This window comes from Oxyura jamaicensis, chromosome 1 (assembly GCF_011077185.1).
Source record: "Oxyura jamaicensis isolate SHBP4307 breed ruddy duck chromosome 1, BPBGC_Ojam_1.0, whole genome shotgun sequence".
NCBI lineage: Eukaryota > Metazoa > Chordata > Aves > Anseriformes > Anatidae > Oxyura > Oxyura jamaicensis.
This window is the reverse complement of record NC_048893.1, coordinates 76,246,125-76,274,085: the sequence shown is the minus strand read 5'-3', so window position 1 is coordinate 76,274,085 and position 27,961 is coordinate 76,246,125. Positions and strand designations below refer to the sequence as shown.

The window sequence follows — 27,961 nt, the reverse complement described above, 5'->3', positions numbered from 1 at the left end:
GATTAGGCCAAGGGGGTAAAAAGATGAGCTTGTGAATTATACTAACAAGCAAGATTGTGTTTACCACCTCTGTTGAATAAATCTGTCCAAAACCTGTCGTTCCTCTCGCTACAAAAATAACGTTCATCTGCATGCATTCTGCTCTGATGAGCTGTGTCACACACAGAAATGGTAATCCTGCCACTTATCAGTGAGCTGCTTTTTAGGAAAACAGCAGGTGAGGAGGGTAAACAGGTTGTAGAGGAAGGTAACATGAGAGTAGGACAGGTGATTAGTTTTCAATGTCATTCCCACAATTCAGCAACTAAACAGACTGTCATTCTGAACAAAGGGAGCTTAATTGGGAAAAGATAGCTTTTCCAGGTCTTCAATGCTTCCAGAGATGCTAACTGTTCCTAAGTAAAACACCATAGCCTGCTATAAACTAAATACTAATTCTTTAATTCTCCTGACAGCAGTGAGCTTTCCAATGAAGGCCTTTACTATTACAGTATCTCTACAAAACTAAGGATGAGAAAATAATATTCCAGATATAAACAGCTGGAGTCTGGGTGGGAGAGACATCACAGGCCCAGTGGCAGAGGGCTTCCCCCACTGCCAAGGAGACCCTGCTGCTACCAGGCACTTACTGCTTTGCAGTGATGGCCAGGAATTACAAGTGAGCTTCCGTCCACGGGACGGCTTCCTCAATACCCAGTTTATCATTCACGTGCCCACTGGCCCATCCTCTTGTTTTGCATGGTCTTCTTTCAGGGTCTTTTTCACACTCATGTTACTGCATAAGTGCTTAAACAGAGGCAATCTGCTTTTTAGGAGGTTCCACCCAAATACCAGGCAGCCCTTCAATGCTGTCTGGGGGAGGGAGCACAGGCACAGGCTGCCCAGAGAGGCTGTGGAGCCTCCTTTCTTGGAGATCTTCAGAAGCTGCCTGGATGTGGTCCTGGGCAGCCTGCTCTGGGTGGCCCAGCTTGAGCAGTGGTTGGACCAGATGGCCTCCAGAGGTCCCTGACAACCTCAGCCGTTGTCTGATTCTGTGAACATTATGGTTGGAGAGTCCTTGGATTGTCTTTGTCTATAAGCCTGGCTTCTAATACCAGCTTTGGGTTCACAAATACCAGCCCTGCTTCTGGATTGGAGGGTGAATACAATAGAGTTTTATGGCAGATTTCTTTTCTGAAGAGAAGTACTTCTGTTTTTCCCAAACTTTTCAGTTTGTTTTGAAGTCAGTAAAGATATAGAAAAAAATAGGGGGAAAAAAGGAAAAATTAGAAAAAAGAAAGCAGAAAAAGAAGAAGGAGGAGAAAGAAAAAAAAAAAAAACAAAAAAAACCTTCTGATCAGTTTTGTATTAGTTCTATTATTATTATTATTATTATTTCCTTATGGGCTGTCTTCTTCCCTTCTGTCCTTCTTTCCCTCTCTGTCTCTTCTGCACAATAAGCTGAAGCTGGTGCCAGTGGCCGGGGAAGCCTTGGGTTTCCCTGCCCACTGCCCATGGGCTTTCCCTTTATTCCAGCAAATGCTGGGACAGTCCCATGTTCAGCCATCCTGTGTTTCCTGTGCTCCTCACCTGTACCATCAGGTACTTCAATTCATGATCAGAAGAGAAAATAAGACCATTTAAACCAATCCAAAACAAAAGTTAAGTTTTTTACCAGTGAAATTGCCAGGCTGTCAATAACAGTTCTTTACATAAACATTTTTGGAAATAGGTCATTGGCTTATTTGCTTCTTTATTTAACTTTTATTGGAGAGAAGTAGTTCAGTGGGAATTAAAAAAGGATTAAAAAAATAAAAGAAAAAAAAAAGAGAGAGAGAGAGAGAGAGAGGGGCTTTCCTGAATGGCCTTAATTTTTATTTGGTGAAAGACTTGCAATCTAGTGTTCAATGTCAGAACGGAGGGTGGGATACAGGCTCTCCTTGAAAACTCTTATGTGCTGTGATGGGAACTGTGGAAACAGGACCACCAGTCACGTGGCATATAGTGAGAAATATTGTTGAAATGAACCTTTTTTTAAAAAAATACTATACACACCAGTAGTGTAAGGAGATATATATATATATGGTGATCGTATGCATATATGTTTTGCTTATATTTCTTTTCTGGTGACTGAAGAGAAGCTATTTAGGGACACATAAGTGCCATTGACTTTCAGTCAGATAGCAGGTATGTAAATGCTTTTGAACAGTTGCATCAGTTGTGTGACAATATTTTTAACATGCACTAGAAGTTTTGCTCTTCTGCAGAGAAAAGGGTTTGGATGCTTTTAATGCTAAAATTAGCATGTTGAAATGTTTTAGGAATATCTGTGCCTTTGCTTTGATTAGCTGTGATCTGATTCTCATTGAGGTTCAGTATGGGAAACCTCTGAAAGATGTAGATAGCTTTGTATGTTTATATATTTTTGCTGCCTTGTGTTGCTGATATGTAGCACTTCCTATAGCTAGATGATATTTGCATATTGTATATAATTATTGTTTATGTAATATTGTTCAATTTCTAACTTAAATGGATCATTAAAGCTGTAAAGTTCCACAAAGTAGCTCTGCAGTGTAAAATAACATGATGTAAATTATGGCATACATAGCATGTGCTTCTTTTATTGCGGAATATTTGCTTTTACCACAGACACTTATGAAAATAGTAAGAAAGTAATGTGTTTGTTTGTTTTTATCATTATTTATAATTTCTAATGCTATGTTTTAGATCCTGTTTCACAACCAGTCAGATACTCTTGTTGAAATGGTAAGGAAGCCTGAATAATTTGATCACAGCAAAGGACCATTCTGATTAGATAGAGTAAGAAAATGAAAGACACAAAGCGGTCTCCTCTTCTGGATGCATCCTGACTACTAGAGTAGTTCCCACAGTACTACACAGATAGCTAGGTTCATTTTGGAGCATCCAGCTGTGAGGTGACACACTTAATGCACCAGTGATCTAATCCAGTATAGAAAATCTTTGGGGCCTGATCCTCCAGTGCCTCTCACCTTGTGCAGTCATTTGTAGTGAACATAGCCTGAATGCCTACACTGCAAAACCAGAATACAAAATATTTTGCACTGCTTGTCCTTCACTGTATACTTCCAACCGCATAAGCAGGTGAATGAGGTGAGACAGACTTCAAGTTCTTAAGAGAATTTTATTTGTATGGAATTGTAAGACTTTTTGTTTTCTTTAAGAGTAAAATATATGGATGTATGAGCCTTCTAATCTTATGAGCATTATGTAGGATACTTTCAGAGCAACAGAATGTGCACACTTAAAAATGTGCAGGTCTAATAGTCAAAACACAGATTATGACAAGTACTAAACCTGAGACCTTCTCCAGAAATTCATATGTTGCTAGATAGTTTAAAGTGTTGTTTTCCTAACCGAGCAATCATTTGAGAAAAGGAGTTCCACTGACAATTTTAAATCAGTGATTGCCCTGTTACCAATACAAATGACATTTCATTGCATTTCAGCCTCCTCTCCTTTTTGTTTTTATGATAGTAATTTAGTGATATCAGAAGTTGTATTACTCTATGAGGGATGGTAGTGCAAAAAAAAGAGTTTTGTGTTAAAAATATTGTAACAAAAAATGTATATGCTCTATGATTTTTCAACAAATCCCAACTAGCAGAATGAACTTTCTTGTAAGAAGTATCTGTGGCTGGGGATATTGCCTTCTTTCTTTCTTTCTTTTTGCTTTATCATGCTAGATGATAAACCTATGGCAAATAATAACATTTGGATGGCTATGTTCAAAATTAGACATTTTCGTCAGTAAGAGGAAATTGAGTAATTTTTCTGTCCTTTTACAGATTTCTTTCTTTTGTTTTCATATAAGGACCCCTGTACAGATATTAATCTTAATAAAACAGTATATACAAATCCTTGTTCCTTTGCTAATGATAAGACACCAAGTGCTTAGTACTGCTAAACCTTACTTACAGGAACTGTCCTCTATTTTCAGAAGTCACAGATGACTCCAATTACCTCCTTTTTTTTCAGTTGATCACTAGCTTTAGGAAATGGGGCTAGGTTTAAATAAATAAATAAATAAATAAATAATCTGCTCTTGGAAAACTGTGTCATCTCAGGCACCACAATTTCTTCAACTTGTAGAGCACCCAAAACTGCTAATCACTTTGAAAACTTTATGTTGCAGTCCTTGCTTGAATTTAATGTGCATGCTGTGCATAATGCTGTGCCATGCTGACATACCTGAATTACGTGGGGGTCTGGAAGTACCACACATACATTGTCCTAATGGTCCACTCTGGCTAATTAGTCCTAAGTGACCCCCACTGAGCCATGCAAGACACATTACTCATGGTCTCTATACGTAAGTAAGCATCGCTACATGGTTTCTCATCTTGCAAGTGCTTACTCCACCTCCAGTGGAGGCTGCCCAGAAAACACTGTTAATTAACCTGGTGGTGGGGTAAACAGACAAGAAAGAAAGGGGACACCCAACATATACGCATTAGAATGCCAGCTAGGATCCTGGACTGGTTCTCTGCTTTTTGAAAGGCACATAAGTGAAACTGGGGACATGCAGGTCTCTGTGCCTTAGGCTACAATATTTCCTATGAACCATAGCATAGAAACTGTGGTCTAGGGATGCTATCATTTGGTTAGCTATTGTGGTGTAAAGAAAGGTGTGTTTTTCCTATTTAGGTGTACATGGGGGAGGCATAGGATGCTTTCATGGTCTTTGGAGCACCATGGAGACATGGGTAGGCTGAGAAGTCAGATTTTGAAATGGACTGTGTGACAATATACATACTTATTCATTTCTTGGAATTTATGTAAATTTTGGGGTAATCTGAAGTATGGAATAAGACTGAAGTTGGAATAAGAAATAGGCGACTTTGTAACTGGATTTGTGTTTAGGAAAGACGCAAATATAAATAAAGTGTTTGGGGGTTTAGGTCTTCCTTCCTTTTCCTGGGGAAGGGTTCAGAGATTCAGATGTGAGCTTGTTCAAGAGATTTGGGAAGATCTGCCCTAAACTGTAGCTTTGTAAACCCTGCACTGGGCCCACTTAACTGTTTGACATGTGAAAATATTGTGTTAATGAAGTTTCAGCTTGCTTCTTAAATCCATCCTTGTGACCATCTTTGTTCATCTGTGTGTCCTGAGAGATTATGCTTTTTACATATCTGAGTAATCTAATTGAAATCTAGGAGTTACTAATTGGAGGATGATAGATGAGTGTTGCTTGGGCCTTTAATCCATTTTTGAAACTAAAAGCTGTTTACAGATTCTTGTAACATTTAATTTTTGCTCAGCATGGACAATTAAAGCAGCACCTTACCTTTTTCAGCTAGCTCCCCCCCCCCTTTTTTTTTGTTTTGTTTTGTGTGCCTGCAACCATTTAAATTACAGAAGACCTAATCAGCATTTAATTTAATCAACATATCCTGTTTCTTTCAGATTTTGTACCTATCTTCTACTAAAAATAAACATATTCCTTATTTAGTTAATAAGGTCTAAATGGGGTATCCAAAGTACATTTCAGACCATTAGCTATTCTGCTGGAGCACAATTTAGTTTGAAGAACCAGCTAACAAGAAAAGGGTTAGAGAGTGCTATTCAGGGACACAACAACAGCATACTTATGTTCCCTGGGAAGTTATTTGGATGTCTTTTTGAAACATCATAGCTGGGACACTGTTGCCTCTGAGGGCAAGGAGACAGGACCCGCACAAAAGCAGATTACTTCAATTTAAGTAAGAGAGGCTTTTCCTTATGACAGAAATCAGTGCAAGTAACATCCTGATTTTGGGATGGAGAAGCAGATAAGCCACGCTGAATGTAAAAGACAATAGTGATACTTTGATTGATTAGGACCACATAAGGGTGTTACTGGGCTGACACACTCTGATACAAAAACAGATGTTTTTTAAAGTTCCTAAATGGTTTCTTCATTTTGATACGGCTTTAAGACTATCATGGGTGCTCAATAATTCAATTAATTTGGAATAAAGATAATGTTGCTTTATAGACTTGAGCTTTATTCTTCAGTGCAGTCATTTATACCTCTTAAAGGTAGTAATTAATATTTTCCTTACAAGACAAGTTGCATTTTACATCAGTAGTTGTGAAAATGAATGCACTGAGACTGGCATACTAGAAAATTGAAGTGGTATGAATTTTCTAGGAGGATGAGGCAAGAAGGCACGCATGGCAGCTTGTGGAGAATGGTAGTGAAGGGATGAACTCAAGCAGAACTGGAGACAGGTCAGTTCTGCACAAGCAGAGGTCTACCCGTATGTTTTTTCCACATGGAGTCAGGACTAAAAATATCATTGTTAAACACCTAGGTACAGGGGATGGGTGCAAGTTAGTGAAAGTGGACCTGTGTATAAATCACCTTCACTAACTACATGCAAATCGATTTTTAGGTGTGCACTGCTCATTGTAAGGACAGGCAATACCTTTCATTTCAACACAGTTGCGTTCCATGTATTCAGCTAGAACAGAATCAGTCTTAAACGGTGTTCCCCTGGTTTCTGGAAACTGAAAGTTAGCCAGAACTGTGCAAATTTCCACCTGAAAATATGTAGCAGTCTTTGTTTTTGTACAGTAGCCTACCTTTCATTGGCTAAGCCACACTGAAAACGTTCTTTTGTGCTTTCTTTAGTTATTCGGGGTGGAAAAGTTGCTTGAAGCTGTGCTCCCAGCTGTGTCCAAGCCATGTGTACTAATATTCAACATTCTGTGTTCTCAAAAATGCAGAGCTAAATAAGGATATGTCTTTAGGTTCTACTAAAAAGCATTTGGTTGACTGAAAATTTTGAAATGAGTCAGAGATGGTAACAATCTTCCTTTACCTAAAAACAAAAACAAAAACACACACACACACACACACAAAACAAACAAACAAACAAACAAAAACAGAATGAATCCTCAGCAATTAACAGCAAATTAATTAATTATTGCCATTAACAATTATTGTTTTAAAAAGTGTTTGGAATTATGACGATAGAGGCCTTGAGGGATGAAATATTGCCATTACTTAAGCAAAACTCAAATGCAGCTAGTATAAGACCAATGGGACTTCATATATATATATAATTCTCTCTTCCACTAAATACCTTAATCCTATTGTAGAAGTAGAAAAATTCAGCTCCTGTGGAGAGCATAATACGATCTCACACCATTGTGCTTTTGATCTTAAATAAAATGCACTCACATTTGGCTTTTTCTCTTTACTCCAGATTAGTTTTGGACCCAACCACCCTAATTCCTTTCTTGTGTTGAACTGCAAGGAAATACACCATAACTGTGAGGAGCTGGCAGAAAGCAAGGGAAGGGGGGGGGGGGGGGGGCCGCGCTTATAGGTGGGATTTATTTCAATAGAAAAGAGCTCAGAAAGACTTGGGGAGGACACGTGTACTCCTGCCAGCCTAACCCAGAGACGTCTGGCAATAGGTGCCTTGGTGTTGCACTATCTGAGCTCAGGTGGAGCTGCATGCTCCACAGATACAATGGTTGGGGTCAGTGGCTTGGGGTGCTGGCCAGCAGAAGCAGGGTTTGTGTGAAATGGTGGGGACTCAAGACGCAGGGCTCGGATGACCAGTGTGAGCACAGACAGGGCAATGCAGGGCAAAACTTTGCCATTCAGTGTGTAGGTACCTTTCTCAACCATCTCGACTTGAAGCGGGTGAGGCAAGTTTGGGTTTTGGTGTTGCTGCGGGGTGTGGGTGGGTTGATGCAGCTGGACCATGGGCCATTGCCAGACTGGCCTGCCTGGTTCACTGAGGTAGGGCAGCAAACAGCTCGTGAAAGCCACGCTGGCCCCTGGAACCCTGAGCCAGGCCATGCTGCTGCAGAGCTAAGTAATCCCGCTCCTCTCTCCCAGTCTGGGTTTTCCTCCTGCGAGAGGAGTAGCAGGAGCAGCTGGGAGGGCTGATGCTTGCGTCTGCACAGTGCCGGCCAGCCTCCTGCCCGGCAGTGGTGCGTGAGATCCGCGCTGCACCCATCCCACCCGCAGCACGCCCGTGGGAGCTCCTGACACACAACTACGGAGGGAGCACAGGCAGAAACATAGCTTCAGCTTTTTAATTCAATTTTTTCCCCCTCCTTTTCAGTTTTCCTCTTTTTTCCCCCTTTTTTCCCATCAGGGTTACCACCCTCCCTCCCCACTCCTACGGAGAGGTCTGAAGTCAGCAGTTGTGAACAGTCTCCGTGCTGTTAATGGTTTGCATCTTTTTGCATCAAAGGGTAAAAATCACTTAAAATCACTTAGGGACACGCACACAATGAAAAGATCACATACAGTAACGCATACAAGCAGGGAAAAAAAAAAAAAAAAAAAAAAAGGTTGTAATGCTCATGAATTCCAGATGACGACTTTTTAAATCCCCGAGAAGGCGGTGAAATTGTTTGATTGTTCTTGTTAATTATTGGACTCGTCCCAGCATCAAATATTTGCGGGAGATAAGGCTTCCCTTACGAATAACAACCCGCCTTGCTCCTCTCGGATCAGCTCGTCTCGTCTCGGGGCGGTCCTGAATTGCCCACTCGCGGCCAGCCGGCTTGCACCAGCACGTGGGGCAAGCCAAAAAAACAAAAGACCTCGGGGGTGGGCGGCTGGGGGGGGACGGGATCCGGGGGTGGGCAACGGGGGGACCCCGAGCGGGGCCGGTCCCCGCGCGCCGGCAGCGCGCTGCCCGCCGCCTCTTTGAAGTACGGGGCGGAACGAGCGGCGGCCGAGAGGGACCAACGCGGCACCGCACGACCGCACACCCCACAGCCCGCCCCACACCCCGCACACCCCCCCCCCTCCCACCCCCCACAACCCACCCGTGAAGCCTCCGGGGGGCGACCGGCCGGGCCCCGGCTGGGCCAGCCCCGGGACGCGGCGGCGCTCTCCCGAGATGGCGGACAGGAGGTAACGGGGAGCCGGGGGGCTTCGGAGTGGGGAGAGGGAATGAGGGGGGGAGGCGGGCGGGGACGGACGGGACCCCCCCCCAAAAAAAAAAAAATAAAAAATGCGGAGCGTTATTTGGAAGAGCCGCGGCTCTTCGAGGAGCCCCCAAACTTGTGTGTGGGTCCGCACCCGGCACCGGGATCCCGGAAAGGGGGGAGGCTGCCGGGTGGGGGACACCCCCACACCATCCTCCTCCTCCTCCTCTTCCTCCTTCTCGTCTTCCTCCCCCCCCTGCCCGCAGCAGGAGGGGGCTCCCGAGGCCGAGGTCCGGCGGCGTCCCCCGCGCTGTGGGGAAGTTAACGGGGGGTAGGGGAAGGGCTCGGTGCCCCCCCCAGGACTGATGACGAAGATGAAGATGATGATGGTGATGGTGGTGGCAGCGGGGCAGCAGGCGCGTCACTTACCGTCTGGGCCGGAGCGAGGGAGCCCCGTTGCGCAGGGGGAGTCCCCGCGCAGCCCCCTCCCTGCCGCCTCGCCTTCCTCCTCCTCCTCCTCCCTGCCGGGGTGCCGGAGGTGGCCAGACACCGCGCGGAGAGCTTCTCCTCCCCCATTGTTCCCAGACTTTTTTTTTTTTTTTTTTTCCCTTTGCCTTTTGTTATTTGCCCTCGCATCGTGTTGTCTCCGAAGCCGCCTCATGACCGGCAAAGGGATTTCACCTCGTCCTTGAGCGACAGACAGACACGCGGGGGGAAGAGAACGGGACGGGGGGGAAGGAGGAGGGGGGCGAGGCAGAGCGCACCCGTCACCCCCGGCCCCGCCAGGCCCCCGCCGAGCACCCGGCGCCCGGAGAAGCCGAGCGAGCCCAGCGGGTAGGTGCGCGGCCGCCGCCGCCCTCGGCTTTCCCCTTCTCCTCCCCAGCCCCGCCGCGCACCTCCGAAGTTTCACACAACTCCTCCCGCCCCCCTCCCTTTTCCTCCTCCTCGTCCCCTGAACAGCCAGCCGTGCCCCCCCCTCCCCCCCACGCTTTGTCAGCAAAGTTAGGGGGCCTTCATTTCCCCCCCCCCCCCCGGCTCGGGGGCGGCACGCTACCGCCGGGCCAGGGGGAGAGAGAGCCCATGGGAAGCCGTGGGATTTTGGGTAATAAGTGTGGGAATCTGCCAGGGGAGTAGGTCGAAGAGTGATTTGTTTTCGTGCTGCTCATGAATAATGGCCTCTAGAATTTATTTATTTATTTTTCTTAAACCGGCAGGCCAGATGATTTATTTATTTATTTATTTATAGTGAGGTGCGTTTTGCTCCATTTCTGTTAGAGAATGAAGTGTTAACTTCAAATTAAAAAAGAAAATAAAAACAGTTTTATTCTAGTTGTAGTACTGGAAGATATTGTGTCCTGGCTGTCCCCCTCCCAGTTTAAAGAAAGGCAGCAGCCTGCCATCCTGAAGTGAACCACTCAGATTAAAAAGCAGTCTCTTACATGAGGGGCTTGTACCAAATTCTTCATCAACATATTTTACCACCTGAAGTGTACCTGAAAACAGCTACTTTTATCAGCTGCTGTTTCTGTATCCCCTTAATCCTACCCAGTGCTGAAACATATACATCACTGTCTCCAAAATGAACTCTTCATCTTGAAAATGCGCTATTTACAACTGGTAAACCAGGACACTTTTGTTTCTATTATTATTATTTAGCTATAATATCTGACGAACATATTGCCAGCTTTGTTTTATGAGGCTTCTCCAGCTGAAATGGGAAAGGCTGGCATGGATTTGTTGTGTATTGTGCAGGGATAGCGTGGCTATTCTGTCATAATTTGAACATGAGAACCCAATAAACACGTGGCCGTTATGTGTGGAAATCCTGCAACAGAGCTTTCCGGCTGAAATTAAACTGTTTTGATTGAGAGTTACACTAAGGAGTACATGACTTGAAAGCTGCAAGTGTCTTTTGTAAACAGATGGACAGTTTGAAGTTAATTCAGTTAACATGTGCGTGCACATGTATCTAATTTTGCCTGCTCTAAGTTTTTCTAAGCGATGGAAGCTAATAGATGCTTTTTAGAAAGAAAATAAAAGCATGTGAATTTTGTCAGGAGATGCTTGAGCTGCAGCTGTAGAGGCTCTTACGGACTGTGATCGTCCTGTTGTCATGCTTGTTTAGTATCAGGTGAGAGTTGCAGAGAGCTTACTGCGTTCCAGTTAAGTATGTGGGTAGTTTACTAATGAATTTTGAAACGGTAAGATAACGTTCCTGGTGTCACTACGTTGAAGAAGTATAAAAGTGGTTAAATGTGCGCATTGCTGCACCTTTATCGTACGTACTACCTGCCAAAACCAGTTAGGTAGAGCAGTATCATTAAACTGTCAGATGTATTGTTTACAGTGGGATAGTTCCTTAGTGCTCAGGATGGAGAAACAGCAACTTTCTGTTACTCATCGTGAAATTGTACCACTACATTCCAAGAAGGTTTTTTAAGTGGCACAGCTAGCTATCACTACATAAAGCATAGAAAGAGATTGAGACTTGGCATCTCTGACAGTGCTGCTGTAATGTAACGTGCACACAGGAGCTTTTTTTCTGCCTGCCGCTTGTACTTAGCCTAATGTAAAACACTGCGATGCTGGCATATGGATACACCAAAAAATAGAGCATTTGTTGAAAAATAAGAATTCCAGCATTTAGGAGAAAGTAAATGAACAGTCCTTCTAAAAATACAACAGTATGCTACAATATTGCCAAAGTGCTGCTGGGACACTGTTGTAAGCTGTCATATTTTTTGACCATTATAAATAGATTAGTATTATTATTACAAGGATTTTTTTCCTGTTAGCAAAGAAGATTTTTCCCTGTTTTCTGCATAAGGAGTCTTGCATGTTCCATGACTGGGCGAAGGCAGTGGGAGTGTTGCTTGTGAAGGAAGTGGGCAGCTGGGCCTTGCACCGTGGGAGTGGCCCTTGGGAAGTCTGTGGAGTCTCCTGAACTGTAAACTCTTCTTTGTAGCCTCAGTTTTGCTGATATTCCCCATTTCTAAAAGACATTAGAGATGGTCTAATTCGTCATTCATGATCCATTATCCAGATCCAGATCTGGCTTAAGCAGTTTACTGATTTAGGCCTGAAACAAGAACCAGTGCTCAGCGGTGCTGAAACATTGGGAGTGTTTGGGAGTTTTCTTCCATTTCTGTGGTGTCCATAGACCAGATTAGGAAAACTTCCTTTCAGATCAGTGACCAAACCATAAGACTGTGGGAATTTGAAGCAAGATCTGTTTCCCTTTGTGAAATTTAGTAACAGATAAGAAAATTCAGGTCAAGACCAAGCCATTACATTCACATCCCACATTTAGTTATGATGCAATTACTCCTTCATTGACATTCTGTGGAGAGTGGCTGCTACAGATAAAGTGGATTTCAGAGTGCTTGTGTACAGGCTCTTAAAGCAGCTTGAGTTTGCATGTAGCTTGCTCCACTGGTGGACATGTAGGAAAGTGTGAGACTGTCGTTCTTGCAGTACCATCCTCTGTGTCTCAGGCATCTTCAAGATTGTAGTAGATGCACACACATGGCACATACCCAGTATGTTCTGCAAACATAAACGGAAAGTCCAAACAGTTTTATATTGCTTGTGGAGCACACATCATTTACAGTTGCACGTATTTTCAGATGAGAAGACTATATGCTTCATGACAGTTTGAGGAGGGTCTCCTCTAATATTTCTGACAGCTTTATTTTCTGTCTTCTTCAGCTTCTTTCTTCCTCTTTGAGCTGCAAACGTGGATTGAGACTCAGGTAATACATAAGAGGATCCTTTAATGTTGGCTATTTTCAGAGGCACAAAGGACAATTACTTTCTCTTCCTACTAACCTCCTGCTGGCTTACTAGCTGCTTGGGAGGCTGGTGATTTTAAGAATGCCACTTTACCCAGTGAATCAAATACCGAGCAAATCTTTGCTCACCAAGATTCCAGCTCCTACACCCCGTGGTAACACCAAAAATTGAACTTGAGTGGCCCAGAGCGCCAGCTCCTACTGTGATGACTCATACAACCATCAGCACTTTTTAGACTTAAATTTGAACCATTGGCTCTGAGCAGTGCTGACAATTGCTAGCTAAAAGACCCTTCTGTGAATTGTCCTTTAACGGGAGTCTTTTTTTATTTTCTCGTCCCATTTCCTGTTGTTTTAAATAAAAAGAAATCCTGGTGACAAAGCTAAAGTGTATTCTGTGATTATTGTTGAAAAGAGAAGAGTATTTACCTATATTTCAAGGAAACGAATTGCCTGAAAACTGTAGGTCAAAGTTATTTATAGTAAGGGTAGTATTCTTCACTACTATACAATCTCCTCAAGTAAAAATCTTGCATGGTTTAAAATTATACTTTTATGCATGAGTACCAAATCCTTTGAATGGTTTTAGTTAAAAATGGTTTTAGTTAAAATACATGTAGAATGTCTATCCTGTATTAAAACTCCATTAGTCTGATGAAGGACACAGAACACTTAAACCTGTCTTTTTTAGTTTGTGAGCGTATCCTCAGAGAAATTGAGCAGGCCCAGTGCAATTTGATGATATTTTGTACATTCCACGAGGATCACTGAGTTTTACAGAACATGACCCAAATAAAACTACATCCCTTGGGGGAAGCAATTTCAATTTGTAGTCTCCTGGTCTTTGGCAGGGTGGTCCAGGCTCTACTTGAAATGAGTCTAAAAGGTCTTAGGAAAGCTGACGTCTTAGGCAGTAGGCATAGATTTGCTATGCAGGGTACTTGCTTTTGCTGATCAGTTCCCAAGGAAATGCTTAAGGGATGCTGGATTATTAGTTAAATTGCCTTTAAGGTATTTTTGTTAGTGGCTGTGATTTTAATGTATTTCATTTAATTTAATTCAAAACCCAATGTAAGTGTTAAATCTCAATAACAGGAGAATTGGTGGGACAAGGTGAGTTGCCTACTGATAGCAGAGCAATGATGGCTCCGCTTGCTCTGAGAAGCTGCTTTGTCCACATCTTTGAGGAGAGGGGGCAAAACTGAGTTTTGCTTGTGCTGCTCAGAAGCCTTGAGCTGGCTGTCAAACAGATGTAAATACGGTTTGCCCGGTCTTCAGTTTCTGTATGGGGTATGTGAGTTCAACAAGTTTAGATTCAACTGAGTGCCATGCTGTGTTTTGTAGCAGTCGGTCTATTTAATTAAACTGTTTAAATTTCTAAACTAGGAATATGAAGTCTACCTTTGACACTGCAATAAAATCATTATATATGAGTAAGCTTTCAGTTTAATGAAAAGGGCTGGGGGACACAGTTGTAATCCTCAGCTAACCAATTAAATATTTACTTAATAAATATCTAAAAGTTAATTCTACAGTCTGTTTAAAAAAAATAAGGCAAAATATGTGTTACAGGGCTATGTTAGTTGTCTTTGATCAGTGGATGGGAGAGTTGCTTTTCTTAGCTCGCAACACCATTTTAATGCTACAACTGACCTTTAGTAGGAGATTAGTCCTAATGGAACAGATTTATACTGAGAAAAATTTAGAAACCATTAGAAATTAGAAGAAAATTAGAAAAGGAATGTTTTTCAAGTGATTTCTGAACAGCCCAAATTAAGGCAGATACTGACTTATGTATTAAAGAATTATTTAAAAACACAGAGAAAATACCTGTTCTGTAGCAGTGATTCATCCACCAAATCACCAAATTTGATGGAGCATCTCCTCTGCTTACTCTGGAAGGAGCCTGGGGACAGTAAGGTTCCAGACAAGGACAGCCACTGTGTCCGTTCTGCATGCCTTCCTTACGTGTACCTCCAGTAAACTGCAAACATATTTTCACTGAAATTAGATTTTTGCTTGTGACATGGTATTAAAGATCATGTTTTTCATGCCAAAATAGAGACAAATGCATAATTAATAAGAAATGAAATATACGTGTCGATTACGCTTCCATTTAGTAATAAATTGAATGTGTCTGCTATAAAGTGTGTGTAAAATATATATAAGTTCATGCAGTCACAGAAAAGTGAGTGCGTTAATGCAATACTTTGTTTTACAAATTCAAATGTGGGAGAAGTGTGTATTTAGTATGAGAGTGTGAGCTCTTTTCTGTGCTTCAGACTGATTTTATGTTTGTAATTATATATATGCAGATGGCTGCCAGAAGCAGGACAGTCTGGTTCTGAGCAAAATAAATTATTTGTTCTGATCCCTGTGAACAAGAGTTTGTTTAGTGGCACCAAGGTTCGTTAAGTTCATTGTGGTTGAGATTAACAAATTTAGGGCAGTTAATTAGCTCAGGTCTGCAAGTCATGCCTAGATTACTCAGTCAGTATGCAGAAGTGTAGGGAGAGCTTTGTTGTTCTCCCTGAAACCTGTTGCTGACATTGGTTTCATGCCTTCTGCCGGCAGTCAGAAAAGGCAGGGCTGGAGCAGAAATTACTGAAGTACTTGTCACTTCTGTAAAACAGTTTCTAGTTGAAACCTGAAATTAAATATAATGAGGCATTCCTATAAACAGGGTTGCCGTAGGTAAGTAACAGTGTGGATGGGCTGATGGAAGTTTTGTGACTGGAGGAATGATATTAATTCTCATGAGAGATTACAAATGAGTAAGTGCTGATGAATATGTACAAATACGTACATGTGAATTTAGTGCTTCGGTGAGGCAATTGACAGTTCTGGAAGCTGTAGGCCTCAGCAGCGGGGGAAGCAGCGCTGGAAAATGTGTGTGGCGCACCAGCAGCATCAGCTGGAGCACGGGCTGCGGCAGCCCCTCACTGGCTGGGGAGGGGGTCTGGATCTGTACGCCATTGTGCCCCTATGCTTGCAGATGTGGTTCTGTAAGCACGCCCATGGTAGACCACTAGCATGTTTAAAATGTGTGCTTTAAATTACTTGGATGCTTACCTCCTCCCTCAGCCACCAAATGCCATTAGTCTTTCTTCATGTGAGGCATGATACCAACATACAGGTTTTTATGAAAAGAACTGGGGCAGGGGAGTAGGACATAGTCTTGCACTTTCTATACCACCTTTTCCCCTATTCTAATAACTAATGCGTTGTGCTGGTACAGAAAGTGGTTCCTAGTGAGAAGTATCAAGCTGAAATGGGGAAGAAATGGAGAAACCAGAAGACTCTAACCTTTAAAAGTATATTGGAGGTTAGGTGCTCCACTGTGGGCAAAACGCTGTGAATAGCAGTTCCACACCTAAGGACCTCTTCAATGCACACAATTATAGCATAAAGAAGTAGCAGTAAGAAGCTCTTGGGAAGAGTAATATTGTGGCACAGTAGTGCAAAGTTTTAGGAATCCATACAGTATATTTTTAATTGCTTTCCTTAGTTTTAAACTCTGTGTTTTTATGTATAAGAAGAAGGAAAATATTTACCTGTATATACAGCTTCTTGAAATTAGCTTTATCACAACCCTTAAGTTTTGTTCCTTCTAAGCCTAAGGTGCTTAGGAATGTCTCTGTCTTCACGATTCACTGATAATTCACTCAGAATGGAGAAGTGTATTCTGTTGCCCTGATGAAGATCAATATGTAAGTGTGGGCTTAATTTCAGGAATGTGGCTTAGTTCATTTAAATTCAGCAAAAAGTGAGTATTTGCATAAGTACGGTGTTCTGTTAGGAAAATGAGATTTCAATGCAGCAAAGTCCTGTTTTTGAAGATAGCATGGACAGTGCCCTGTTGACCTTCAGGGTGATTCAGGTACTGAAGTCACCCTGCTGAAGGGAAAACAGCAAAAAGTTGTTTTCCTGAGTTACCCACCTTTTGAAACATTACTTGACTGTTTTGAAAGCCTGTGGACTGTGTCAAGTGTTTGTTAGAGGAGTTCTTCAAAAGGTCCAGAGACTGCAAAATTACATGGATGATTCCTGTTCTGAGGAATGGTGTTGAGGACAGTTTAGTTGTCGCTAGTAGCATAGATTGGTTCCTGTAATTCTTTGCACAGTTTTGTTTTCTTTCATAGCACCAGGGATGTTGGTCAGGTTGGACCTCAGCTGGCCACCTGGTGTGGCCACCTTGATAGAGCAGGATTGGTGCCAGCAGCAGATCAGGCCAGAAGGGGCTTTGCCTAGCTGAGGCTTAAAAACCTTCAGGGATGGAGGTGCCACAACCTCTCCAGGCAGCTTTTGGTTTGTTCTGGTGTGTCATCTTTCTCTGATTGTATTTCAGTTTGTGTTAGGCTGCTATTAAATACATCAGTGTTTGTTTTTTTAATGCTTTCTGTTCTTCCTGGTTTGATACTGGGACAATAATATTAATGTTTATAGGGTACATCCAAAAGCTAGCTTTAACCTAGCGAGACAAGTCCTTTGTGACTCCCTCTGCCGATACATATTGCAGAGCAAGAACTTCCATCTCACTGTTGAGCATAACAGGGATGACTCCGCCTGCTAGGCCAGTGTTTGCCAATGTGAAAGTGAAGCGTAAGACATGGGAGATAAGCATTATGGGCCTGGTTCTATGCCCACTGCCATCAGAGCAGACTTTGCCATTTATTTTATCCATTGATGCTAAAACCCAGAGGTGGTGACCCTCCCAAAGGTACATCCGCTTGAGTGTATGTCCACGTAGTACTTCCAGAAGAGCAGAATGAAGTTCAGCAGTCAGTCTTCATTGGTGTTTAATGGGCTTGGGAACACAGCTGTTTAAAAAAAAACAAAACAAACAAACAAACAAACAAAACTTTTTTAAAAAAACAAGTAAAACACTGGGAGTTTTGCTATTAATTTCCTTTATCTAGAGGTATGAGATTTTGCCCTCTTTTTGCTATTCAGAAAGTCTGGAGTCTTTTCACTGTCTTAATAGGATTCGGTTTAGCCCCCTGTGCAGTTTCCCATTTGGAGCTTTTGTTTCTTCCAGCTCTCTTCACCATCGCCTGCTTTGGAGAACAAGTGGGGTGTTTCTGTGGAGCTGTGGACATTTTTTAATTGAATGAAATACACCCCTTAAAGAAAATGGGCATGCATGTGTGGGGGGAAATGAAAGTGTGTTGCTTTTTATAAAGTATCACCTGCAAAGTGCTTTAAAATAAACCCCTATATAAGCATGTGTTTTTTTTTCACTTGAAAGACACTATCTCCTTCTTCTAAACATTTGCACAGCAAAGTAATGCATTATTGCATTTTCATAAATAATTGAAAAGCAACTTAAAAGAAAGTAGGCCAACAGAAAAAAAAAAAAAAAAAGTGTTGGTTTCAAATTTGAGAGAAGAAAAATATGTTTCCTTCTTGATAGCAAGTCAGTTAAATGTTATTAAATCCCACTCTCCCCCCCAACATGACCGAAGACAAATCTGACAATAGGCAGTTTCATCTAAAAGAGAGAGAAATGGGGAAAAAGGCTTTGAAATACTGAGTTGGTGTTGGTTTATATCTTCTTTTTTTCTTCCTTTTTTTTTTTCTTGGTAAGAAAGGCAATTGTGACCCCTTATCAGTTTGCAAGTGACTGAGGAGCAAATCTCTGGAGGTCTGCTTGCTGGATTTTCAGTACAGTTCTCAATGCTGTGCTGTAATAATGCAAGCTATTTTAGAACTGTGCATACGTTAGTGTTCTGGCGCGGCATGATACAATAATGTGTGAAAAAGCATAAGATCACACCTTGGTGAAACTTGCAGATTTCCTGCATAATCCGACAGTGAGCTCTTGTCAGGTTTTGACTATATGTAAAGTGAGAATAAAGTTTCCAGAAGCAAAGTGCAGGCCTTGGATGTATTTTTATGGCTGTTCAAGGATTTTGGCCCTGACGTGGTTATGTATGTGCCTGACTTTAAGCACTGGAGTCCTGCTGTAGCCAGCGGGCCTCCTTCTGTGCTTAAAATTTGGCACACGCTCTAAGTCCTTCACCGAATAGGAGCTTCAGTTTTGCTAGTGCTGAGAAAGATCAAAGAGCCGGTGTAAATAATTTCTTAAAAAACCATCAGTCACCATTAGCTGTTTCCACATAACAATACAGTGCATTCTCTCTGGTGGCAGAACCAGATGTCATATGTGGTAACAGCGCTAGGCCACCAGTCTGCTCACCTGGCTGCCGGTACCTTGGTCCTGAGCAGCTGCTACCAAGGGAGGATGGGCAGGCGGGAGGGCAGAATGTCTGCAGACACAAATGGGCTCACTATGAGATGAGGACTGGAGGCTACATCCCAGCATGGGCATCGTCTGGGTTCCTGATTGTTAATTTATGTTATATATGAAGGTACGGATGTGTTGCAGCAGTTGCTGGCTGAGGCTCTGCAGCTTCTGTCAGGCAGGAGGCTTGACTGGGAGATCGTGATGGTAATCCCTTCTGGCCTTGAGATCAGCAATTTCTGGTATTAATAAGTTGCTGTGCAGCTTCCTTTTTTAAGATTAGAGGTACTCAAAGGGTGGACCATGATCAGATGAGCACCAGTGAGTGGAAGCTGCACATAACTGATCAGCCTTCCAGAAGAAAAAACATCAGTATGTTAATTTTTCCCCGCTTTCCTCAGATTCACTCCATCTCCTTTTATTTTTTATAACCAGTGTGGCTGTGTTTTAAGTCACTGCCCACCATTTCCAAACAGTGTGATACATTTTCAAGGATTTGGAATTTGGGATACTTTGATATAAATTTGTGTAGGTTTTATAGAAACACCTGACATGTATGTTTAGTTTCTAAACATCTTCTGTACTTGATTTATCCTCACAGGTTGTCAAGGTTTTCAGATGACCTGAAACTGAGGAAGTGAGAGGGAGCTCAGCTGGCAAAAGTCTGACATTGAGTCTAACTGTGGCTCAACTATTTTCTTTTGCAGACTTGAGCCCAGGCTGCGTAGGAGGTGAAGAAAGCCTTCTTCACCTTTGCCATTGTATCCAAAAATCTCTGAGCAACATAATTTTTCCAGGTGATGAGCAACCTAGTTAGCTCACATTGTTTAAATCCAGTGACAGTTCTCCTTTGTGAAGGAAGGGTGGTAATTCGTAATAGCATACTCATGTTCCACCCTTGGCAGGCTCACTGGTGCAGATACTCTAGAGGTTCTCTGGTAGGTTTTCTCAGCCAGGGAAACCACACTGTCAGCCATCTGTCATGGACTACTGAGCAATGGTATTACCCAGCTTGTCGCTAGAAATTATTTACATTTGACACTACCATTTAATACGTTTCTGCAGGCTGGCTTTTAGTGCAGTAGGCTCACAGCTTTTAACCTAGCTGCATGTTTTCAAGATCCTGTGGCAACTGCAATCACTAGAGGCATGTGGATCTCGATGTCGAAGATGTGGAGGATGCTTAGAAAGCGATGTTATTTTCTGTTTGGAATTTCCTTTCTCCTTGGTTGCCCTGACTGGTTATCTTTTAGGGTGTAAGGCCAGGCCTGTCTGTCTTGGGAGTTTTCCTGTAGAGGCTGAAAGATAGCTTTCTGGGCATAAGACAAAGTCATTTTGTTGACACAGAACAGTATGCATCACTTGTTTGTGTTATTACTGTTTTACATTTTTTGTATTTGAAAGAACAGCATATTGATGGCTCTGTGTTAAAACTCTGTCTTTTAGTGGCTTGTTTTCTTTCCGAAAAAGGAAGAAAACTACATTCTTACCTAGAAAAACCGAAAATTATACTGGAACAAGTACAAGGGCTGTGTTCATACATGATCAAATTCAGGAAGATTAGGGCACTGTGTATAAACTGCTTTCATGTTCATTGGGTTAGCAGCTGTCAAATAAGTGATTATAGACGTTGGCAAAGCTTTTCTTTCCATAATCACTGTGAAATGGGGATAGAAATGTAACAGATGCTATTTAATACGGACCAGCACCTTGGTTCTGTTTCTGGTCTGGCTCTTTATTGCCTTGTGGCCAAAGTTTTGTAGCAACATTTTTGCTTTAATTCCTCGCTACCTGTAAATGGAGATAATAGTACTCTCTTACTTTACAGGAGATTTCTGAGGTTGTTTGTTAAATAGTTTGAGATCCTTTGATGATAGGTATGAAATACATGCAATAGCATTGAGGACAAGGTTAAATAGAACATTTGTGCTCTGATTGAAGACAATTATTGTTCCTAGGTCAGCTTTACTTTGCTGAGCAGTGTTAACTTACTGCTGGAATTTGGTCTGAGACTGTGTTGGGATTTCATTTCCTGGGATCTTTTAAATTTGTTAACTGACAAGGCGTTTGGATACCAGACACCATACTTGCAGTCCCGTTGAAGAGCAAATGAAGCATTGTGATGCTATTTTCTGCAGTATAGGAGTCTATGGTGACTCATTTAGTGTTCATAATGCCTGTGACAGATTAAAAAAAAATCAAATCAGTTACTCCCAGTGAGATGGATACACTCAGCCAGACCCTATTTGAGAATTATTTGCAGAACTGCTAAGACCAAAGTACACATCTTCCCTCTCCCCCCCGAAAGAATCTGGCTTATCATGAAATGTTTATCAGAGCCATATAAACATTTCTTGACTGCTGAATTTTGAAGGGAAATTCTTTCGGTCTAACATATGTATTGCAAGAAAACCTCTTCACAGATTAGAAAAAAATAATTAGCTTGGTTACAGCCCTACTTATTACCAAGCATACCAGCATCTGGCAAGAGTAGGGTGATTTGGGAATTTGCTGCTTGAAGCCATGGAACAAAGTGTTCTGATCCGACCCCAGCGAGCGAGTCCAGGACTTGAACTGGAATCTTCAGGAGCAGAAAAGTCTTAAGTGTCTGGAAAATTGGCCTGTTGAGTCACCACGCAGGCACTAAAACAAAACTAATTTTAAGCAGGTCAGAGTTCAGTGATTCCCTCTGGAATCTAAATTTTTTTCCCTTAAAAAAAAAAAAAAAAGTCTCATGTTTTAAGTGAAAAGGGTCAAAGTTGATGCACTGCTACAATTTTTGAATGCTTTCCCTTAAGAACAGCCACCCAGGCTAGGATTAGCATGAAGGGCTGCTAGGCTGGCACTTCAGTGTCTGGGTTAAAAATATTTTAAAGCAGTCAATGCAGTCAGAACAGAGAGAGAGATCCCCGGGAGCCTTCCTATTCAAAAATGTGCGAGCTCAGGGCAGCAACTGCAATGTAATTTAGGGCAGTATATGCTTCATAGCTTTAGAGAATATTGCCTCTTGTTAATGTTACATTGGAGGACAGTGGGATAGTAGTAATTTTAGAGAGGTGGTATTCCTGTTTGTTTTACATTGGAAACTTCAGAATAAATAAAAAGAAGCATCAATTGAGGAAGAAATGTAACTGCCGAAAACCAGCAATGAATCCACTTCTGAGCAGACTGTAGAAACGACAGGGGAAAGTGGGTATAGGAACATTTTCGTGGCAATGCAGCTGCAAAAGGAACTTAGCAGACAAAGACAAAATCAGGTATGTACTTTAAAAGGCATGTGGGCAAACTTTTGTCTAAGAGCCCAGTGAGGAGCCTGCTCACATGAAATTACAAAATGTTTGGGGGGATCAAATGACAAAAAGCTTGTATTGCTTTTCCATTGCTGCAGAAATGGGGCTGTTTATAAGCAGGAATGATTCAAATAGCTGTTTTCAAAAAAGTGCTCAGGAGAGAGGCAGATTTTTCATTTCCATTCCTTTGCGACAATTATCTCCTTCTTTTTTCCCTTTGTGTCTTACAGAGGTCCTTTAAATCTGCAAGTGAAAAAGACGGGGTCTGAGCTACCTAGGAAAGCTTGAATCTGAATTCTGTTTGTGTCAGGCATTGTGAGCTTGGTGATCTCTGTTTATCTCTTAGGAAATAGTCGTGCTTGCACAACATGGCAAATGCAATGCACAGATGTCAGAAGAGCTAAAACAAAGAGGGCTGTCTAGGAAAAGCAATGGCAAACCTAATGGCTGGAGTGGAGAAGCAGCAGTGGGGACTTCTGCCTTCTTTTTTTCCTGTGCCTCTGCGTGGCCACAGGCAAATCTTTAGGCCAAACTGAAAGCTCCTTATTCCTGTTAGCAAGCTGTAGCTCCTGCAAACTGTGCTGTTGATATGAGGATGTTTGTGGGAATGGTTACCCACACGTGAGCACAAAGGTTTACACTCTGGCCATCAGTACAGTTGTCAGACCAGCCTGCTAAATGACACCTATCCCACGGGGCTTCCTCTTTGCTGTGTAGTGACTGTTCGGTGTGCGGCTTTTTCAGGTGAGGTGCTATAAAGTTTAAAATGTATTAGGAGAACCTCAGTTGGCCTTGCTAGCATGTGAAGTTACTGGAATGTTTCCCCTCTGTGTCCACGCAGGTGTGCAGTATGTGGGGATTTGCATGAGAGGACATGTGAGGCTCTGAGGTCTGATTTGTCTTCCAGGTTACAGCAAGGTTCTCACTTTTCTCAGGCTTAACAAGTAGTGACCATAGTTTAGTAAAATATTTATTTCAATTTAGGGAAAACTTACTGACATGCAGTTGCTTTTGCGTTTATGATCACAGTTTGTAGCCCTTTGAAGTCTGCACGTCTGAAGGAAAAAGAAGTGCTTAGGATAAACTGAACTTGAATTAAATTGTGTAGGCAGATAACAGATTGAATTTGCGGTATGGCTCGTTTTGCTAAGGAAGTAAGTCAAGCAGTGAGTAATGCTGGGCTGACTTCTATCACAACAGGAGGTGATGTAGCTTTAGTGCAAGGTAGTGTGGTTCACTGAATCTGAATTATGGGCTGATTCTTCAAACTTCAGGGATGATAGTTCTGAAGAAAAAAGTTCATTTTTGATTTGTATAACTATGATTCACAATCGTAAGGCTAGGATAAAATCAGACAGGTTTCCAGCCTCAATACTTTCATTCACAGTGATTTAGAACTTGCAAACTCCTAAAGGTTTTGGTATTATTTTTCTTTTTTAAACTTTGTATTTCTTTTCACTAATACGTGACCAAGTGGAGACTTAACAATACAAGAGAATTTTAGGGGGCTAAGAGACAGAACATACTGTGGGAAGTTCCTAGATATAATCCTGCTGTTTTTGTTTGATCTCTGCCTTAGTAATTCCACAGTTGTCCTTGTATCCAGCCCATTTTAAATCTTAGCCTAGAACAAGAGGGTTGCAGCATATGCATGCTGTGCTTATCCTTTTTGTTTAACTGGCAATGCTTTTACACTCAAACTAGTTATCAGAATATGATGGGTCAACAGGATCGTTCTCTTTATCATGGAGCACACCTGAAATATCTGCTTAGGCAACGCTTGTGATTTCTCAGCAAATACTCAGCCCAGTGGGGAGCTGCAGGACTCACCTCCATCTCCCAAGGGTTAACAGTAACCTATAATAATAATAATGTGGCACAAAAATGGTTCTTTTTATGCATTACCTATTTCCAGAGGCCTAATTTAGGTTTTGTATCAAAATGGATATCACAAATGCTTGAGCTTCCCGCTGAGAGGGAAAGTGCTACCGAGAGACTTCATTCTCTGTTATTCTTGTGGTGTCCGGGAGGGGTGAGGGGGCAAAGAAACAATTGCTGATATCTGTAGCAGTAAGTATAAATAGTAGCAGGATGGGTTGCAAAGGTAAAACAGCTTGATAGTATTGTTCCTGTGAAAGACCTTTGTTCTTTTTGGAATATATGTATGTGTGTGTGTGTCTTCATATAGGAGGCAGATTTACACATCAACAGTAAAAAAGAGTTGTATTTTGTACTTGCACAAAAATGTCACCTGTCATTAAAAGAAAATAATATTGTAATGGAGCAAAACGAGGTTGTGTATTCATGTTTCAGCACACAGACAGCTACATTCAAAGATCGGCATGCATGTGTCCCTGCTCTCTCTGTGTACATTTCATGCCAGATTCTACTGTAGATCCAATTGAACTGGAACTGTTTTCATCAGATGCTTTCCTCAAGAATTTGTTGAATGTTTTCATATACAAAAAGTTATGTTTGGATTTTTTTTTTTCTTTGCTCTAAGAAGTAGAAACAAGGAAAACAAAAGCTAGATTTTAAGAAGATTTTAAAAAAAAAAAAAATCAAAAATGCTTACTGAACACCAGATAGTTTCTGCTTCCCTTAGTATTGATTTTCCATTGGAAAGGCATGTGGGAGGAGAAGGAAGATGTTAACAAAACCTAAAAAAATGCTCGTGTTTCAGAATTCGTGGAAGTTGCTATTTTTTTTTTTTTTTTTGTACAAAATTTTGTTACATCAAACTTGCCCCAGACTCATCCTTTTCCTCTTGCCAGTGTAGATGCTCCTGGGCTTGAGGAGCTCTTACCTTGCAGCCTGGCTCCTGCCCAGCCCACCTGTGTCTGTCCCCTTCTCCTGTCCTCGACCTCCTGCTTTGGGCAGGAGGGTGGTTCCCAGCAGGGAAGCCACCGTCTTTGGTCAGTTTCTGGAAGGAAGGAGTTTCCAGTGCTCTACTTTGTTTTAGTCTGGCAGATTCAGGTGCTAAAACTTGGAGCTGGTTTGCCAGCTAGTGGATACAGGCAGAATGCTTCATCTGCCTGGCGGGATTTATCCTGTTGGTTTCAGCACTGTATGTGCAGGGGAGTATTGGCTTTGGCCTGCAGTTGCCTGGCTGAGCACAGAAGTGGTCCTTGAGAAAACCAGCGCTCGCCACCCTGAGAGTAGTGGATTGAGTGCATGGCGGAGAGCGTGGAGGGTGCAAGCTGTGGCCCTGGTTTGCTGCTGAAGTGCTTTGGCATGCTGGGCAAGTCTCTTGACCCCTTCTTCCTCAGTTTTCATGTGTTCTAGGATGTACAGACTTACCATCACACATGAGTGTTGCAAGAATTAATTAATTGCCATTTGTACAGTTTCAAAGACTTATAACCTTGAATAAACAAGAACTTAATCAGTTATTTTTCTTCATATTTGTACCACAGGAAAAATCTACTAATTTATTTCCAAGCGCATGACACACAAAAACTATCTTCACACTTCTAAGTGGAGCTGGGGCTCGATGCCAACACTTTTTTTTCCTAGTGAATATGGTATACTTGTACGCTCAGAATGGTACAACCTTACATTTTCAGTCAGGATGTGGAAATTTTTTCTTACTGCATTTTTATACTTACAAGCTGTAAATACTGGGCGCTTCTCTTGGGTCAGATTCTTTGGTCCTCATAATTGCACCCATTGCCAATGTCCTTTAGCATGTGCATTTTTGTGGCATTGCTCTGACTAGTAAACTATATGTGTGTTTTCCCCCCCCATGTGTTCTGCAGTTACCTTATACATTCATTATTGCCCTCTAAGCATCTGGGGATTAGGAGAGTAGAATGGGGACAAAATGTAATTGGGATGCTTGTCACCTCTTATCCTCTTTCTTCAGTGTGCAGAGAAGCCCCTTCGTATATTGATTTGGGAAAGCAGCGTAAAATCGTGTCCCACTCCTGATGCAACAGTCTGGAAACATCACACAAAGCACTGGTTTAATGTGGGACATGTAGGTGCAATAGGGTGAAAGGAGTCAGAGATCTCTGAATTTCCTGTCATAAGGGAGTTAAATCAGAGCTAAGGGTTTTTCTTTTTAATTTCCTTTGTTTTAATTTTTTTTTTTTTTTTTTTTAATGAAGTGGGGGAGGGAGAGCAATATGCCACTGACATGCTTCGGGATCTGAGGCTCCTGTGGACCCCATAGGATGTCAATGGACTCATTAAGATTTAGCCAAGTTTTATGCATTATTCATAATATACATTCACAGCATGCGCCCTAAAGACTGTCTCCTGTGAATGCTTAGTCAGAATCATTTGCATTCTGCATTATGGATCCATAATATAGAATACATTTAGCTACATTTTGTGTATTATCCTTTACACATATTTGCAGCCTTTACTCTTCTGGAATATGCAGCAAATGTGTTTAAACAATAGCATGCAGTTGTGTTTTGTCACTCCATAAAAACTAATGCATAATAAGAACCCTAATGAAAATTAATTATTGCATATCAGCAATGGGCAGTTTTTTTCCTCTCTTTAGCTTCAGTGACATTTAAAATGTACTTTTCTAACATATTTAAGAGATGTTTTAAATTCTGGGCTGATATTTTGTATTTCTTTTTTGTTTTGAATACATACAAATACCATTTTTGATGTAGAAGGTTGGCAGGTGATGAAACACCAAATTGAAGCTGAGGTGCTTAATAATAAGTGTCATTTGCTGTGAGCTTACTCTAATCCTACAAACATTATTTCTGCTGTACATGACAAGACAAAAGAGTCAACAAAACACCACATCAGAAAATTAATTCTCTTCCTGTCATATGGATTATTGGAGCTCTTCTTTTTTCTTCGGCTGCTGTTACATCATGGTTATTGGTCTGGTCTCAGCTTTACCACAGATGCACTGAGTAGGCCGGATATGTTCCTTAGCATATATCTGCCTTAGTTTCCCCATCTATTACACAGAAATAATAGAAATTGTACTCCTTAAAGTACCATGTAGTAAATATCTACTTAGATTTACTCTCTCAGTGCCCTGTCACTGCTGATAGAGAACATTCCTTTGGGAAATACTGTTCTTGCAGGAACATGGGATTTCTTATAGGTCCAAAGAGTGAAGTCAGGGAGATGTAGGAATTATAATGTAAGCCTTTGACCCATTTCCTTTTTCACGGAAGTGCTACAGTTCTGCAGATGATGAAAAAAAATTAAAAGTAGATGCCTTTGTCTCAGGATACTAGCCTGCAATGGGAAAGGTAGTTTCTCAACCCTAAATACACACAGTAATGAAGGACATCAAGTGACTTTTTGTGTATTTTTTTTTATTTCCAAATGTTGTAATGCTTGATAAAAAGCCAATGCCTATCAAAATAATTAAAACAAGCAGTCACACTGTCATGTAAGATTGAAATGGTTTTTCATCATAAGCTAAACACAGGTGAGTGTTTTGGCAAAGTACAGTCAGGAAGTTGTTATGAAACAATTTCAAAATCTTAAGGGCTATTTATATTTACTTTTTTCCAGTAGTTCTTCCTGTTTACCTTTAGGCAGCATTTGTGCATACATTCCCAAAAGAAAAAAAATAGATAATTTGCTGCGAACATGTTATCTTTTGGTCCAAAAGTGGCAGTCAAGCTCTTGGTGAAATAACATCTTAAATATACACATTTCATTATCTTTTTGTTCAAAAGAGATGATCGGTTTTGGATCAGAAGTTTTCACAATTGAATTGAGAATTTTAAATTTGTTTATAAATATAT

At 41.6% G+C, this 27,961-nt stretch overlaps 1 protein-coding gene and 1 long non-coding RNA gene across 9 annotated transcripts in view; one reads left to right on the top strand and one right to left on the bottom strand.

Annotated features, from left to right (window-relative positions):
- Window positions 1-462: 462 nt before the first annotated feature.
- Window positions 463-9,854, bottom strand: LOC118157365. Of its 4 annotated transcripts, XR_004746622.1 has the most exons (4): window positions 9,331-9,396; window positions 6,586-6,824; window positions 5,306-5,355; window positions 463-877 (listed from the first exon to the last, which is right to left on the bottom strand). It is a non-coding gene; the product is annotated as an uncharacterized LOC118157365 (long non-coding RNA). The 4 variants fall into 4 exon arrangements; XR_004746621.1 differs by lacking the exons at window positions 5,306-5,355; window positions 9,331-9,396 and adding an exon at window positions 9,798-9,854; XR_004746617.1 differs by lacking the exon at window positions 5,306-5,355 and having other exon boundaries at window positions 9,331-9,412.
- Window positions 8,116-27,961, top strand: part of SOX5 (SRY-box transcription factor 5) — a 657,473-nt gene continuing 637,627 nt past the window's right edge. For 3 of the 5 annotated variants that reach the window (XM_035311618.1, XM_035311591.1, XM_035311614.1), the window contains exon 1: window positions 8,116-8,887. The gene's annotated coding sequence lies outside the window, so the exon portion shown is untranslated. Of the gene's footprint in view, window positions 8,888-9,618; window positions 9,736-21,856; window positions 22,194-27,961 lie in introns of those variants that run through there. The other 2 variants (XM_035311609.1, XM_035311600.1) reach the window with 2 other exon arrangements.